Below are 15,075 nucleotides of genomic sequence, written 5' to 3' on the forward strand. Positions count from 1 at the left end.
GTTTGAATTAAAAGCAATTTTATGGGAAGTAATAGTAGTTAGAGTTAGCAGTAGGTGGTACCTATGAGCATGTTGTACTGATGGCCACTGTTAACCCTTGTCATCAATGTGAGCTACACAGGATAAAACACCTGCTAAAGAACAACTTGAAGTCCAAACAATAAGAATGCAATGTATATTACAAGCATCATTTCCTTTAATTTTCAGTCACTGAGCTTAATTATGCTTTCACTTACCCAAATGCAGCCCGAGTTGACTAATACTAAGTAGCAGAAGATCTCAGATGATTAAATTACTTTAAGGTGTTTAATGTGGTGCTAATAGTGTAGGTATCAACAACAAATGATAGTGAATAATGAAATGGAAAGAGATAAACAACATTCAGCTGGATGAGGCTGAATTTGCTAGTAAGTGCTGACCACAGTCCATACTTCTTACAGTGCTGAATGAAACGCGTAAATGTCTCTAGTGCTACAAGTTATAGTTTGCATATTACTTAAATTACATGTGGCTATCCTGTATTCTGAGATGCTAGCAGCAGCCTAATTGCTATCCATTTCCTCCAATAATGTTTTCTTTAAGAGATGCTTCTGGAAAAGAAGGTAGAAGGAGTTATGCCTGGATACACAGCAGAGAGGTCAGGTATTCAAGAGTATTTACCATAGATTGACTTTAGTTTTCATCTCTATGTCTTACTGGCATTAAAACTCTTGAACCACGATGATCAAATAGATTCAGAATTGATGAAACTAATTAGTGCTATAATTAGATGATGTCATCTAGTGTTAGCTAAACTCTGTGCATGAGTGACTGGTATTTTTACTCTGGGTGTGTGCAGGAGGTCAGTCTCTGTAAATATTTGGTTTGAATCACTTCAGGCAGTAGAGGACCTTGATTTTAGGTCTTAAACATTCTGAGTGGTGTTCTGCCTGCTAGGCATCATATTTACAGAAGTGATTAGGTACATAATTCTCCTGTGTTTCAGTGGGAGCTAAGTTCCCAAAAATTAATTGAAGAATTAGACCAAATCTTGTTACATAAAAAGGGTGTTGTCACTACCATGTAATCTTTTTCTTCTACTCCAGCAGTTTAAATAGTCCATCAGTACAAATAGTGAACATACCTGAATTTTTCAAATGAAAGCTTAAATAGCTATGTAATAGAAAGATATGCTAGTTGCTGATCATTAGTGGACAGGTATGAAAGTCTAGAAACTACATTCACCTTCTCAGCATTTCCTTCTTGGATAATTTACTTAACACAGTGAGATGCCAATTACAGGCTCAGAGCTTACCTTTTAACTCTTGCAGCTGTCCATGGCAATTCACTTACATTTCCTTATTCCACTCTGGAGTCAGGCATCGAAATACCTGCATTGAAATTGCAACTGTTGGCATCTACATTCTTTGTCATACCTACTATGTGATTTGTTGAAGTGAGATTGTTTACAGTAAATGGATACTTCATATGTTGCCTTTTTTCTTTACCTTATTATCTTCTCTTCTTTTTCTGATAGAAAGAAGAAGATTTTCCCTTGCTTCATGGGTTTAATGCCAAATATTGATTATGGTACTCATTCAAACAATCACAAGTTGTCTCAAATGCATAGATATCACCTGATCAGGGTAATTAGTGTCTTAATACCCAATATAAAGGCATTTTGTTCTGTATGTGCATGAAATACACAGTATCACAGTATTATCAGGGTTGGAAGAGACCTCACAGATCATCAAGTCCAACCCTTTACCACAGAGCTCAAGGCTAGACCATGGCACCAAGTGCCACGTCCAATCTTGCCTTGAACAGCTCCAGGGACGACGACTCCACCACCTCCCCGGGCAGCCCATTCCAGTGTCCAATGACTCTCTCAGTGAAGAACTTTCTCCTCACCTCCAGCCTAAATTTCCCCTGGCGCAGCCTGAGGCTGTGTCCTTTTGTTCTGGTGCTGGCCACCTGAGAGAAGAGAGCAACCTCCTCCTGGCCACAACCACCCCTCAGGTAGTTGTAGACAGCAATAAGGTCACCCCTGAGCCTCCTCTTCTCCAGACTAAACAATCCCAGCTCCCTCAGCCTCTCCTTGTAGGGCTGTGCTCAAGGCCTCTCACCAGCCTCGTCGCCCTTCTCTGGACACGCTCAAGCATCTCAATGTCCCTCCTAAACTGGGGGGCCCAGAACTGAACACAGTACTCAAGGTGTGGTCTAACCAGTGCAGAGTACAGGGGCAGAATGACCTCCCCGCTCCTGCTGACCACACCATTCCTGATGCAGGCCAGGATGCCACTGGCTCTCTTGGCCACCTGGGCACACTGCTGGCTCATGTTCAGGCGGGTATCAATCAGTACCCCCAGATCCCTCTCTGTTTGGCTGCTCTCCAGCCACTCCGACCCCAGCCTGTATCTCTGCATGGGGTTGTTGTGGCCAAATACAAAGATTTCTTTGTCTCAAATAGATGTGAAATTTTCTATGGAAGCCTATTCTCAATATTCTGTATATTTTCCGATGTCGCCACTGTTTTGCAAGATTTAGTGTAATTATATCATTTCACTACTGATGGTGGTAACAGTTTATCAATTGTGAGGTCACCATTTCAGCTGTCATGGGCAAGCCAGTGGAAAAAAAATGACTGCTTTAAAGGCAATTTTGTATTCTCATTGCAATTAATTGAAAACTAGGTCAACAGCCACTCCAGACAGACAGTGATACTAAAGGAGGGGAAGAGGCAGGGGGGAAATGTTATGCAGAAAAAATGAAGCACTTGCTATATTAAATCATTATAAAATTCTTTCAACTGTACCACTAACATATAAATTTAAAAGCAAATTATTTTGCTTCATATTTCAAGACTGTAACACACCACCAGAATGAAAACATCTTTCTTTAGAGCATCGATAATTGCTATGACATAAACATACAGACATACTGCATGATAATGAGTGGACTTATATATAGAAACTAGTAATTAAGTTTTCCTTTCCTTTTTTTTTTTTTAACTAGCAATTAAAGTAGTTTAATTTATGCACCTGATTTTTCAGGTGCTTGTACATACTCATTAAAAACAACCTCCAAGAAATGCAGGAATGCTGAAAAAGGAGGCAGAATGATAGGTTGGCTGCTACTAAGTTTAGCCTTTTTTTTTGTGATGGGAAATGGTTTTGGAAATATTGTAATTATAGATGCTAGAAATGTTCAGAAAATTTTGACATTCAGTAGTATGAAAATGCAGTAACAGACCAAGTAGTATTTCTTGTCCAAATCCCTGTTTAGCGCTTCACTGCAAAGGCTGAGATCTGGTATGTATCATCACAGTATCACAGTATCATCAGGGTTGGAAGAGACCTCACAGATCATCAAGTCCAACCCTTTACCACAGAGCTCAAGGCTAGACCATGGCACCAAGTGCCACGTCCAACCTTGCCTTGAAGTGCCCAGGGATGGCGACTCCACCACCTCCCCGGGCAGCCCATTCCAGTGTCCAACGACTCTCTCAGTGAAGAACTTTCTCCTCACCTCAAGCCTAAATCTCCCCTGAGCGGCTAGCAGGGGCTCCCCCATATTTAGCCCAAAACCAAGAAAAGAACAGTTTTGTATTGTTTTGGTATACAAAATCTGCCATTTTTGTATCAGAATATTAAGAAATTGGTTGCTATATTGCAATTAGGAAAAGGAAGCAAGGAGGTAGGTGGACTTGATGACCTTAAAGGTCTTTTTCAACCTTAATGATTTTATGTTTCTAGCTAGTCAGTGCAGAACAAGTAGACTAAATATTTGGTTTTAACATACATCTGTGAAGCTTCATAAAAGTCATTGAAGCACATGTAGTGATGTCAGCTCATTGCTTTAATAAAACTGTCCTTAAAGATTTTCACAGACTGGCAACTTCTAAAGCATTGGTGTTTTCCTTCAGCTAGTAAATACCTTACGTTGGGGAACAGTGCATAAACGTAGGTCTTTATTTTATGCAATAAATGCACTGATTATATTTGAGATTTAAAAATACCGATGTATTCCATAGCCATGATGGCTTTACTGACATAGGAATCCAAAGACTTATTCTGGGAGTAAGTTGGCTTCACAATAATTTCACAGACAGATTAAACATTCTCTGTTAGGGACAACCATTTTCCTCACTTGGAACTCCATTGAATTTACATAAATGCACTGATAGACCTCACTTGTCCTCTTTGGTCAAGCCAGAAGATTTGTCCAGGATTTTTCATGTCTTCATCAGTCATCTCCAAACATTGATCCAGCCTTGCCTTGCCTCACATGCATTTTGAAATATGCTTTTGCTGTCAAGGACACCTATGGGGACAGATTCTGTGCTTGGTAAAAGGCAATGCACCCTCTAGTACATTTTTTGCTTTTACCTGCTCTGGCCAGGTGGTTGGACTAGATGATCTCCAGGAGTCCCTTCTAAACCCTGGCATTCTATGATTCTGTCATCTAGCTGTGTCTTAAATCCTCATTGCCAAAATAAGAGGCTGAACTCCATGGAGTATTATGAAGACAACCCTTTTAAGCCCTGTCAAGTCCAATATTCTATTGTGCAGCACCAAAGGTCTTTAGAATCACTTAAACTGCAATAGAATGATTTCTTAGGTATCTTACTGTGTGAGCTAACGTGAGAATGCCAAAATGGTGGAGTGACCCCAGTCTCTGAATGTTCAGGGCTAACACATGGAGGAAAAATAATATCCAGGCCACTCTACTGAGTTTTGCCTGTCTTTTTCTAAGCTTACCAAAGCTTTGTAACTCAAGTAGCGATGCTGAACTTTAGATTATGAATGACATTTTCCTAAGTACTTACGTGGTAGCTAATACAATGGACCATAATCAAGGCTTTATTGAAAACTAGATATTAAATAGCAATAGCAGTTCAAATACCACCATCTCTCTAGAGCACAGTACATTGATTGCCTTGTACTTTTCATAGGATAATTTTAAAAGCAAAAATAAAATGTGGATTGATTGTACATCAAATGTGGAATGGCATTGTGTACAGTACAAGCATGGCAAAGTGTTCTCTAAAGGAAAATGCATACTACTACCCAAAGCCCACCGTTCTGCTTCCTTTTTCATTATAGCTGATGTTTCATTTTAGCATATACATTTGAAACTCACTTTGTATTTTAATGGAATGCTCTGGGCCAAATGGCTCCCCAGTGTAATGTTGCATGTACATGTCAAACAATTATTATGATTTTTAATGGCATGAGTTTGGGTTGGCAGTATAATTCATGTGGGGCACATTGATGGGAAGGTCATACGGGTCACTGCAAGAACTTAAAACACTTCTGCAGTTTAGAAATGTAGTTTTTACATACATACTTTGAAAAGGTGTGCTTACTGGTTTTGCTTTTCTAATTGATGAGTACTAATATTATTTATTTCAACCCCTGTCTATAAGGTCAAATTTCATTAACTACTCTATGCAGGCTCAGAATGAAACAGAAGCTACAATAAGCTTTAAATTAGAAAATCCCAAAAGAAAATTCCAGTGTTGTAGCAGATTCTCACTCTTTTAGAAGATTAATGGAGCAGACTTGTAGAACATTTTCTGTATCCTGTGGCTATTCATTTAACATACTCATTATGCTGGACATCATGTTACGTTTGAGCATTTGCAAGAACCTGCTATATTATTTAGCAACAAAGCTCCTGAATTTTATTCATTATGAAAATATTGTTATGTTCTGCAGGGCTATCTATAAGAAATACTTTAAAGATATCATTATATTTCTGACAACATTATAACAATATTCTAGAAGTATGCACTTTCTTCTTGAAGCTCCTGCAATAGGAGATGCATCCAGAAAAAATGACATCATATTTATATTGCTCATCCATTATTCCTGTTCCTTTTGAAGCTATGTTTTTCAGCTGTGAACTGAAGAAAACCGAATAGATATTGAAGCTTACACCATGGACTAAACCATCCACAGGCAGCTCCAGTATCTGGGATTCAGAAACACGATACAGAAAACCATCACAGAGTTTCATAAACCACTACCTGATGAGAATAAATACTTGCTTTGACTGCAGTTATATGGAATATATATTCTCAATTTGACATGGTAACTTCATGGCTTTGCCGTAACCAAGGCTGAGTGACTGAGTACAGAGAGCCACAGCAAAGATAGCATTGCAAACAAGGACTAAGAACAACGAGCTATTTCTGGTATGCAAAGAGAATTTGAGTGCAACGAGCCTTGGTGTGGGCTGTGGATCAACAACTGACAAGAGAATTGTACCTGAAACTGCCATGAGGGTGATCTGATGGCATCTTATGACAATATCTAGCTATACACACACTTGACAGTAGAGGCTGGGAGAGGACATTAACGTGAAGATGCTCAACACAGCATAGAAGCAGAAGGTGCTGCTGAGGTGGAAGTGCTATGTGTTGGTACAGAGTCTCTGCCCAAGAGCTTGACACAGAGGCTGCTCAGAGGAACTGTCACATTCTCCATGACTTCATTGGACTGCCTTATTGGGCTGGTAACTGTAGTGAGGTTCAGTTAACTGCATATAAATGCATTAAAAGTTTTTTTTCTAACACAACCTATTTGTTGCTTGATGAGGATACATCTGGAATATTGTATCCAGTCCTGGGCTCTGCAGTTCAAGAAGGAGAGGGACCTGCTGGAGAGGGTACAGAAAAGGAAAACAAAGATGAGTAGGAGACTGGAACATCTCTCTTGTGAAGAAAGACTGAGAGAATTGGGTCTTTCTGGTGTGGAAAAGAAAGGACTGAACATGATCTCAGAAATGCTCATAAATACTTAATGGGTAGGTGTCAGAAGGATTGGACCAGGCTTTTTTCAGTATTGCCCAGTGACAGGACAAGGGGTAATGGGCACAAACTTGAATGTAGGAAGTTTCATCTAAATATGAGGAGGAACTCTAATTTAAGGGTGATGGAGCACTGGAACAGGCTGCCCAAAGAGGTGGTGGAGTTTCCATCTCAGAAGACCTTCAAAACCCACCAGGGTGTGTTTCTGTGTGACCTCTTCTTGGTCAACTGTCTTGGAAGGGAGGTTGAACTCAATTATCTCCAGAGGTCCCTTCCAATCCCTACTGCTCTGTGATTCTGTGAATTTAGCAGTGTCACAATGTGTAGTGTTCTGTTTTCCTCAGTGACATCACTCCATTAACTTCTGCAGTATTTGAGGGCAGAAGATCTGGTTGGGATTTTGATCACTTTTTAGAAAGACTAAGCTTCACTGGCCTTCAATCTCTCAAATCACATTCAAGAAAAACAGCCTGGCATACAGAGACTGAGTATAAGCACCAAAAGAAATCTATTTCTATGCTTTGGGAGAATTTTGCGTCATTTACACAGAACAGTGTTTGGAAAATATCAGTCAGAAGCAAACTTTTGAAAAATGCAAGTGACAGTTTTGAGAGTGTCCTTTAGAGGGCTGGAGCAACAGGCAGTAAAACTCTGCAACCAAAGACACTTAGATTCTACTTTGACAATTCTTATTATGTTGAGAGTATTCAGAGGTAGATAACCAAATCATAGAATCAACCAGGTTGGAAGAGACCTCGAAGATTATCCAGTCCAACCTATCAACCACACCTAGCCAATCAACTAGACCATGGCACTAAGTGCCTCATCCAGTCTTCTCTTGAACACCTCCAGGGACGGTGCCTCCACCACCTCCCTGGGCAGCCCATTCCAATGCCAATCACTCTCTCTGGCAAGAACTTCCTCCTAACATCCAGCCTATAAGTCTCCCAGCACAACTTGAGACTGTGTCCCCTTGTTCTGTTGCTGGTTGTCTGGGAGAAGAGACCAACCCCCACCTGGCTACAACCTCCCTTCAGGTAGTTGTAGACATCAATGAGGTCACCCTTGATTATAAATCCTTTACAATCAGGAAAAAGGCCCCAGCTGATACTGCTTTTCAAGAAATTATCCTGTGTAAATTATTGAAAAGATGAGTCACTATTTCCACAATTTCCTGTAAACACACACATATTTCATGAGATGCTGTGGAAGAGAAATATTTCAGAAGCATAAAGCCATAAACTTACAATTAACTTTTGTGCTTTGGAAGTGCCTGAAACACATGGGTGAAACATTCAATTTTTTAACTCAAGCTCTACATTCTTACTAGAAAGGTCAACTAACTATTTCATATCATTTTGTTTTAAACATCTCTTCTCTAGCTGTGCTTCCTGCCATTAGATTAGTAGATACTTGCAAACACAATAGGGTATGCAGAGGCCAATTTTTCAGTTGAATTCTCACTCCTTTACTCTTTCCTCTTATAATCCATTCATGATCTTGGTATTAATCATGAAAAACCTCAAGATTTTTTTTTTTTGTTAAAAAATGTAGCTCAGGAATTCAGCATGACCTTTTATGTCTAGATCCTGATTTAAGAGCTAACGTAGCTAAAAGCATAAGATAGTATGCCACAGCAGCATGTTAAAAGGTCAAATTTAAATGAGCTCATGTTGAGATATTCTTTATCTTAGAGAGGAATCAATTATGATTTTCAGTTAAATATATAACTCTTGTGACTTTTTCCTCAAATGACACACATTGATGACTTTAAGCCATAATTATCCTAGTAGTAACACCTGTACTTAACATCTGACTCCTAATCAACCATACAGAATCAAGAGATATTTAATGTCTGCAAAATGAAATGTATGTATTTGTGTTTGGTGGGCTGATGTCTTCTATAGTAAAGATCTGATATGTGTGCAACAGTATTTCCTGAAGTATTTAGTCTAAAGGATCACAGGGGTTGGAAAGGACCTCTGGAGTTCTTAGATCCAACCCCCCTGTCAGAGCAGGACCATATAATCTAGCACAGGTTGCATAGGAATGCATCCAAATGGGTCTTGAATTTCTCCAGAGAAGACTCCACAACTTCTATGGGGAGCCTGTTCTAGTGCTCCATGACACTTAGAGTAAAGAAGTTCTTCCTCATGTTGAGGTGGAACTTCCTGTGCTGTAGTTTACATCCACTGCCCCTTGTCCTATCACAGGGCACAGGTGAGAAGAGGTTGTCCTTTCCTTCTTGACACCTGGCCCTCATATATTTATAAACATTTATTAGATCCTCTCTCAGTCTTCTCTCCAGACTGAGAAGCTCCAGATCTTTCAGCCTTTCCTCATGAAGCAGTGCTCCAGTCCCTTAATCATCATCCCTGTAGCCCACACAGCAACTTTCACCTTGTAACGATCACTTAGATGTTTTAATAGTTAAGATACAGACAGAAGGACTGGAAATTACCTTCAATGATTCTGCTGTGGACAAAGCTTGAGTCCTAATGTTGGGTTCAGAAACTCTTTCCCTTTTTTCTATTTCTTCATAAGAAATTCTTGTCTAAGTTGTGAGGCAATGAGGGTACAGGAGCCAGATAGAGCCTTTCCAAGACATTGGAAATAGGAATTTAGACCTCCTAGAAGGACATTTTGCATGTGGAAGTTCTTAGAAAGGTAATTGTATCCCTCTAGAAGTGGTTCATCACAAAGAAATGAGTTCCATATGCCTAAAGTTCCATGTTACAAGAACATATCTTACCCATCTGCAGACTGTGTGTGTACACATAAATGTTTGCCTGCGTGAGTGTATTTATGTATGTATATACACACACGTGTGTATACACACACATACACATACACATGTATGTGGATACACACACATTAAGACAAAAATGCAAATACTGTAGATAGGGACTCTAACAGAATCACAGAATATCTGAGGCTGGAAGGGACCTCAAAATATCATACAGTCCAACTTCTGCCATGGAGAAGGATCACCTACACCAGATCACACAGGAATGCACTCAGGTGGGTTTTGAGTATCTCTAAAGAGGGAGACTCCACAACTCTCCAGGCAGCCTGTTCCAGTGTTCTGTCACCATTGGTTCAACTTGTTTATTCTGAAGAGCTACATTGTGCTTCCATAGAATCTGTTGGACTTTCACCATTGAGTTCAAAGGAAACAAATTCAGGCCACTAAAAAAAAGTAGTTTGGGAACTTATAAGATTTTAAAAGCCTGGCTTTGAAAGTAACGCTATGAGGCTCAGCATTTACTCTCCCCTATGTAGAAATAACCTGTAGGGGGGAGAATGAGACCTTTAGATAATTAACTATTCAGTAAGCCTTATGCAGCTCAATAGTGCTTTTTATCTTCAAAGTGCTTTTTAAACATTAACTAAGTAATCCTCTCAATCCTCTGAAGTAAATAATTTGCTATTTATTATCCTAGTGAAGAACTGCTGTAAATTGAAAGGAAATGCTGAAAATAGTACTTTCAATGTACATTTCTTTAGGAAAAGGGGGGGGGGGGGGGGGGGGATGCAAAAACTCAGCCTGTGAATCTGCATTCCCTTGGCACTTACTCCATTTCAAGATTTACTGCTCCAAAGGAAAAATATAATCTATATGACTGCCCATTTCCAGAGAAGGAAAGCCAGCTGCAGAAGGTAGCTGCCTCTGAACTGTATTTCTTTCCTGTACTCTTAAGTGAGCTCTCCTGGCACTTCATTGTCATGAATTGCCCTCGTTTTGTGGAATACTGGCTTGACTGCAAACTCTCACTGTGGATGAAATTCAGTATAGAAAATAGAAAGTTGTGCATTGGGGGAAAAAACCCCAAAGGGTGACTAGAAGAAAGATGATGCCAAACTGGAGTAAGAACCTGTGGTTCTGACATGTAGTTCTATAAAAACAACATCTTGATAAGCAGTGTAATTAAATATGTAATGCTAAGAATTCACAGTATCATCATCAGGGTTGGAAGAGACCTCACAGATCATCAAGTCCAACCCTTTACCACAGAGCTCAAGGCTAGACCATGGCACCAAGTGCCAAGTCCAACCTTGCCTTGAAGTGCCCCAGGGACAGCGACTCCACCACCTCCCCAGGCAGCCCATTCCAGTGTCCAATGACTCTCTCAGTGAAGAACTTTCTCCTCACCTCCAGCCTAAATCTCCCCTGGCGTAGCTTGAGGCTGTGTCCTCTCATTCTGGTGCTGGCCACCTGAGAGGAGAGAGCAACCTCCTCCTGGCCACAACCACCCCTCAGGTAGTTGTAGACAACAATAAGGTCTCCCCTGAGCCTCCTCTTCTCCAGGCTAAACAATCCCAGCTCCCTCAGCCTCTCCTCGTAGGGCTGTGCTCAAGGCCTCTCACCAGCCTCGTCGCCCTTCTCTGGACACGCTCAAGCATCTCAACGTCCCTTCTAAACTGGGGGGCCCAGAACTGAACACAGTACTCAAGGTGTGGTCTAACCAGTGCAGAGTACAGGGGCAGAATGACCTCCCTGCTCCTGCTGACCACACCATTCCTGATGCAGGCCAAGATGCCACTGGCTCTCTTGGCCACCTGGGCACACTGCTGGCTCATGTTCAGGTGGGTATCAATCAGCACCCCCAGATCCCCCTCTGTCTGGCTGCTCTCCAGCCACTCCGACCCTAGCCTGTATCTCTCCATGGGGTTGTTGTAACCAAAGTGCAGCACCCTGCACTTGGAGCTATTGAACCCCATCCCATTGGACTCTGCCCATCTGTCCAGGCAAAATTATTAGGAATTGTTTAGTGGGGTTTTCTTTTAAGCACATAACTTGACTGATAATCTTACCATTCTTGTATATTTACAGTTACATACATGAATAGACTGGAGAATAGATGTCTTAGATGGCATTTCAGGTTTTGATGTTATTTCTTGGTGCTAGAATTAAGCTCATTTCCCATGATGTTTTTCAAGTAGCGTCTGACAGAGTGCCACATATTCAAGCCTCTTGGATTTACAATGGTATAAAAAAAGACTGAAGGAAAAGGTAAATCTAGATCATATCATCCAACAGTTACATTTGCATTAGAGAAAATTAGGCTCCTTTCAACTTACCTAACTTTAAAGTCCACTACAAAGTGCTGAATGCACAACATCAAAATAGTCACTAATGGCATTCTGGCTGGTATTAGTGGTCACATCAGCACTGCTTTTCTTGGTTTATGAGGAAATGAAATACAGAAAGTGATACAGAACTGTACAGAATTAATTTGTATATTTTTAGCTAAGCAATCCCTAATGCTAACATATGTGTTAATGGAGTATTAGATTTACACCCATACACATGGTAGGAAAAAGAGAAGCATTTCCTCTTTATCCATTATATTAATATTTTTGGGTTTTTGGTTTTTTTTTTTTCAAAATTATACCTTTCCACATCTACACAGAAGCTGGGGAGGGAGAGAAACAACTCAGGACATCCTCTTTTCTGATGTTGAGTTTGCAGTTTTGTTTATGGATGATCTGAGCATCAGGTTTATTCTTCTGTTCTACGCCTGTATTTGTCCTCCTGAGTGATGGCAAAGGGTATAGTATAGTATTAGGATAAAATAACAAAGGTATGAATGAGTTACTAGAAATACTTCTGGTAATCACATCAGGAAAAATGTGAATTTAACTCCAACAATCCAGTTTTACCTGGTGTAAATTATGTATTAATTCTGACAAGGAGACAGTTTGTTTTTCCCTTCTGCTGATTACTGGGGAGAAACAGGTCAAAAGATACCTTTTCCCACAATAACGTGGGAATCACATTATGTGGGAAATCAGGATTTTTCCATATTTTAGGGGGAAAAAAAAGCATCTCGATCAGAAATAATCTAAAATAAAGTGGATCAATAGGAATACCAACTCAGTCTTGCTCTTCATCGACTTAGAATTCTGACAATCATTGCTTCACCACATTTCAGTAAGAGCTTCAGGCAGCAGGAGAAGCTATGTGCCAGATTAGTGATGCCACTCTACCTTGTCCTAAATGTCCACAAAGCATATGCCATAGGAACCTTCTACGCAAAGTAGGATAGTGTCATGTAATATAATAACATGAAGCATTCTTGCAAGCAGATCTGGCCTCTATGCAACTTGGACATGCCTTTCACTTTGTGTTCATGTGTTTGGGGCAGCATTCTCTGCATACTCATAGCTCTCAGCTTCCTACTTGAGATAGTGTTTAGACAAATATCAGTACTGATTCTGTTTGAGATTTTTAGATGCTTTAGGTATTAGTGTAAATATTTTTTTTAGTCTAAAAAGTATGAAAGTTTAAAAAAATCTAAGAATTATATAATATTTTTGGGAAAAATAATATTTTTTTCAGGGATCACGATAGTTCTTGTTTATGAACTTATATACAAAGGTGAACTTCAAATATTTCAAACTTGTAATTTTTCTTTCTACTGTCAGTATGAGTGAAAGCATCTCAGGGTCTGTATTCTAATAAATACAGACTCCCATCCCCACCCCACCCAAAGAAAAGAGGAGAGGGAGAGGAGAGGGAGAGGAGAGGGAGAGGAGAGGGAGAGGAGAGGGAGAGGAGAGGGAGAGGAGAGGGAGAGGAGAGGGAGAGGAGAGGGAGAGGAGAGGGAGAGGAGAGGGAGAGGAGAGGGAGAGGAGAGGGAGAGGAGAGGGAGAGGAGAGGGAGAGAGGAGAGAAAAAATAAGAAAAAAAGAGAAAAGAAAAAAGAAATAAAAAAAGAAAAAGAAGGTAGTTAAAACTGTACATGCTTCCAATTCTCCTTAATATAGCCATTTTAAATGCAACATTTATTGCTATTCCACAAAGGCTTTTAAACCAAAATGTATTTTCCACAACACATCAGTTTACTAAGTAATTTTGATTAAAATGTCAAAAATCTGTAGGCATTACAGTAAAAACTAAAAGTACCCCACTATCCAAAATCCTACAAGATTGAAGCAGTTTAAATTTTAATGATAGGAAAATTATGTCTTCTACCCTCACAGACTCAAGTGTTGATAACTGACCTGGACAGGCTGGAGAATCTGGCTCAGATGAACTTCATGTGGTTGAACAAGGCCCATTGCAAGCTCCTGCACCTAGGCTGGGACAATCCTTGTTATGAGTAAAGGATGGGGGATGATGGAGTAGGAGAGTAGTCCTGCCAAAAAGGATTTGTGGATGAAAGCCTGGACATGATTCTATGATAACAAACAAGATTCTAATTAAATGTTAGCCAAAGGAAACCACAATAAGTTCAGTTTATATCTGAAGCTTATCTACAGCTTATTTTCTCTTTTACAGTTGGTTAGGAAGCTAAAATTTCCTTCAGCTCAAAACATTATAGAAGGACGGGAATACAGATGTCCTTAGAGACTGTCATTCCACTCAAGCTAATGGTCCCAATCTTAATCCAGAACCCAACAGCCATGTTTTTAAAGGTTTTACTATTTGAAAGCTTTAATCGTTAAGTTTTTCACCCTTAATACACATTTAGGAATAAACTTGTAATGGATAGAATTGTTAAAAGTCTACATAGCCTAAAACTTCAGAGAACCAAAGCTTTTAAATCATTTGGCTGTAGAGAAAAGAGTAAGTAGAACTAAATCTTCTACAATTTTAAATGAGTTTTGCAGTAAAAAGAAATCAGTGAAAAATGAACAAACAAACCTCATGTCATATGGAATAATTTGATGCTGGGAGAGAGGTATACCTCCTAAACTCTTGGAGATAGGAAACGATGCTAAAATACTTGGATTTGGGATATACATGTCAGTTCACGTCTTTGGCATACACTTCAAACAACTAATGAATGTTTCTTGTTGTTTGAAAGGCATCAGAAGTTATACCGTGCTCAAAAAATATGTTATTGTATATAAACAGTAGAAATGCTTCATGTTAAAAAGCAAGCTGGTTAGTGCTTGATATGCTTTATTAAAAATCATCCTTTTGAACAACTGTTTCACTCCCCAACCAGCCTGCTATTAAGGTCATGACACTGAATTAAAGGACTCACTAGTTCAGTCAGATACTGAAATTTCCTCTGCTCAAAAGCAAAATTCCCACTGTCTTTGAGAAAGGTCAGATCCTGACTAAATTGGTGATAATAAAGCCTCTATTTTTTTAGGGATACTCTCACAAGAAGAAAAAGAGTGTATAATCATTGATACTGACTCAATGAGAGCTGAGGCTTAGAACTAAAAGAAGCAGTAATAATTGGTAAATGATTCACCGTGAAACTAAGCTATAAAGGACACTTGAGGAGAATCTTCCATGAGCAAAGTATAAAATATTCATGGGGT

The 15,075-nt window shown here is 39.6% G+C and overlaps 1 long non-coding RNA gene across 1 annotated transcript in view; it reads right to left on the reverse strand.

Moving 5' to 3' along the window:
* Positions 1 to 292: 292 nt before the first annotated feature.
* Positions 293 to 15,075, reverse strand: part of LOC135176053 (uncharacterized) — an 83,305-nt gene continuing 68,522 nt past the window's right edge. Inside the window, exons 7-9 of the long non-coding RNA XR_010302545.1 lie at positions 13,801 to 13,934; positions 1,295 to 1,370; positions 293 to 590 (exon numbers count right to left, since the gene is read on the reverse strand). This is a non-coding gene — a long non-coding RNA (uncharacterized LOC135176053). The remainder of the gene's footprint in view (positions 591 to 1,294; positions 1,371 to 13,800; positions 13,935 to 15,075) is intronic.

The sequence above is a fragment of the Pogoniulus pusillus genome, chromosome 6 (genome assembly GCF_015220805.1).
Source record: "Pogoniulus pusillus isolate bPogPus1 chromosome 6, bPogPus1.pri, whole genome shotgun sequence".
Classification (NCBI taxonomy): Eukaryota; Metazoa; Chordata; class Aves; order Piciformes; family Lybiidae; genus Pogoniulus; species Pogoniulus pusillus.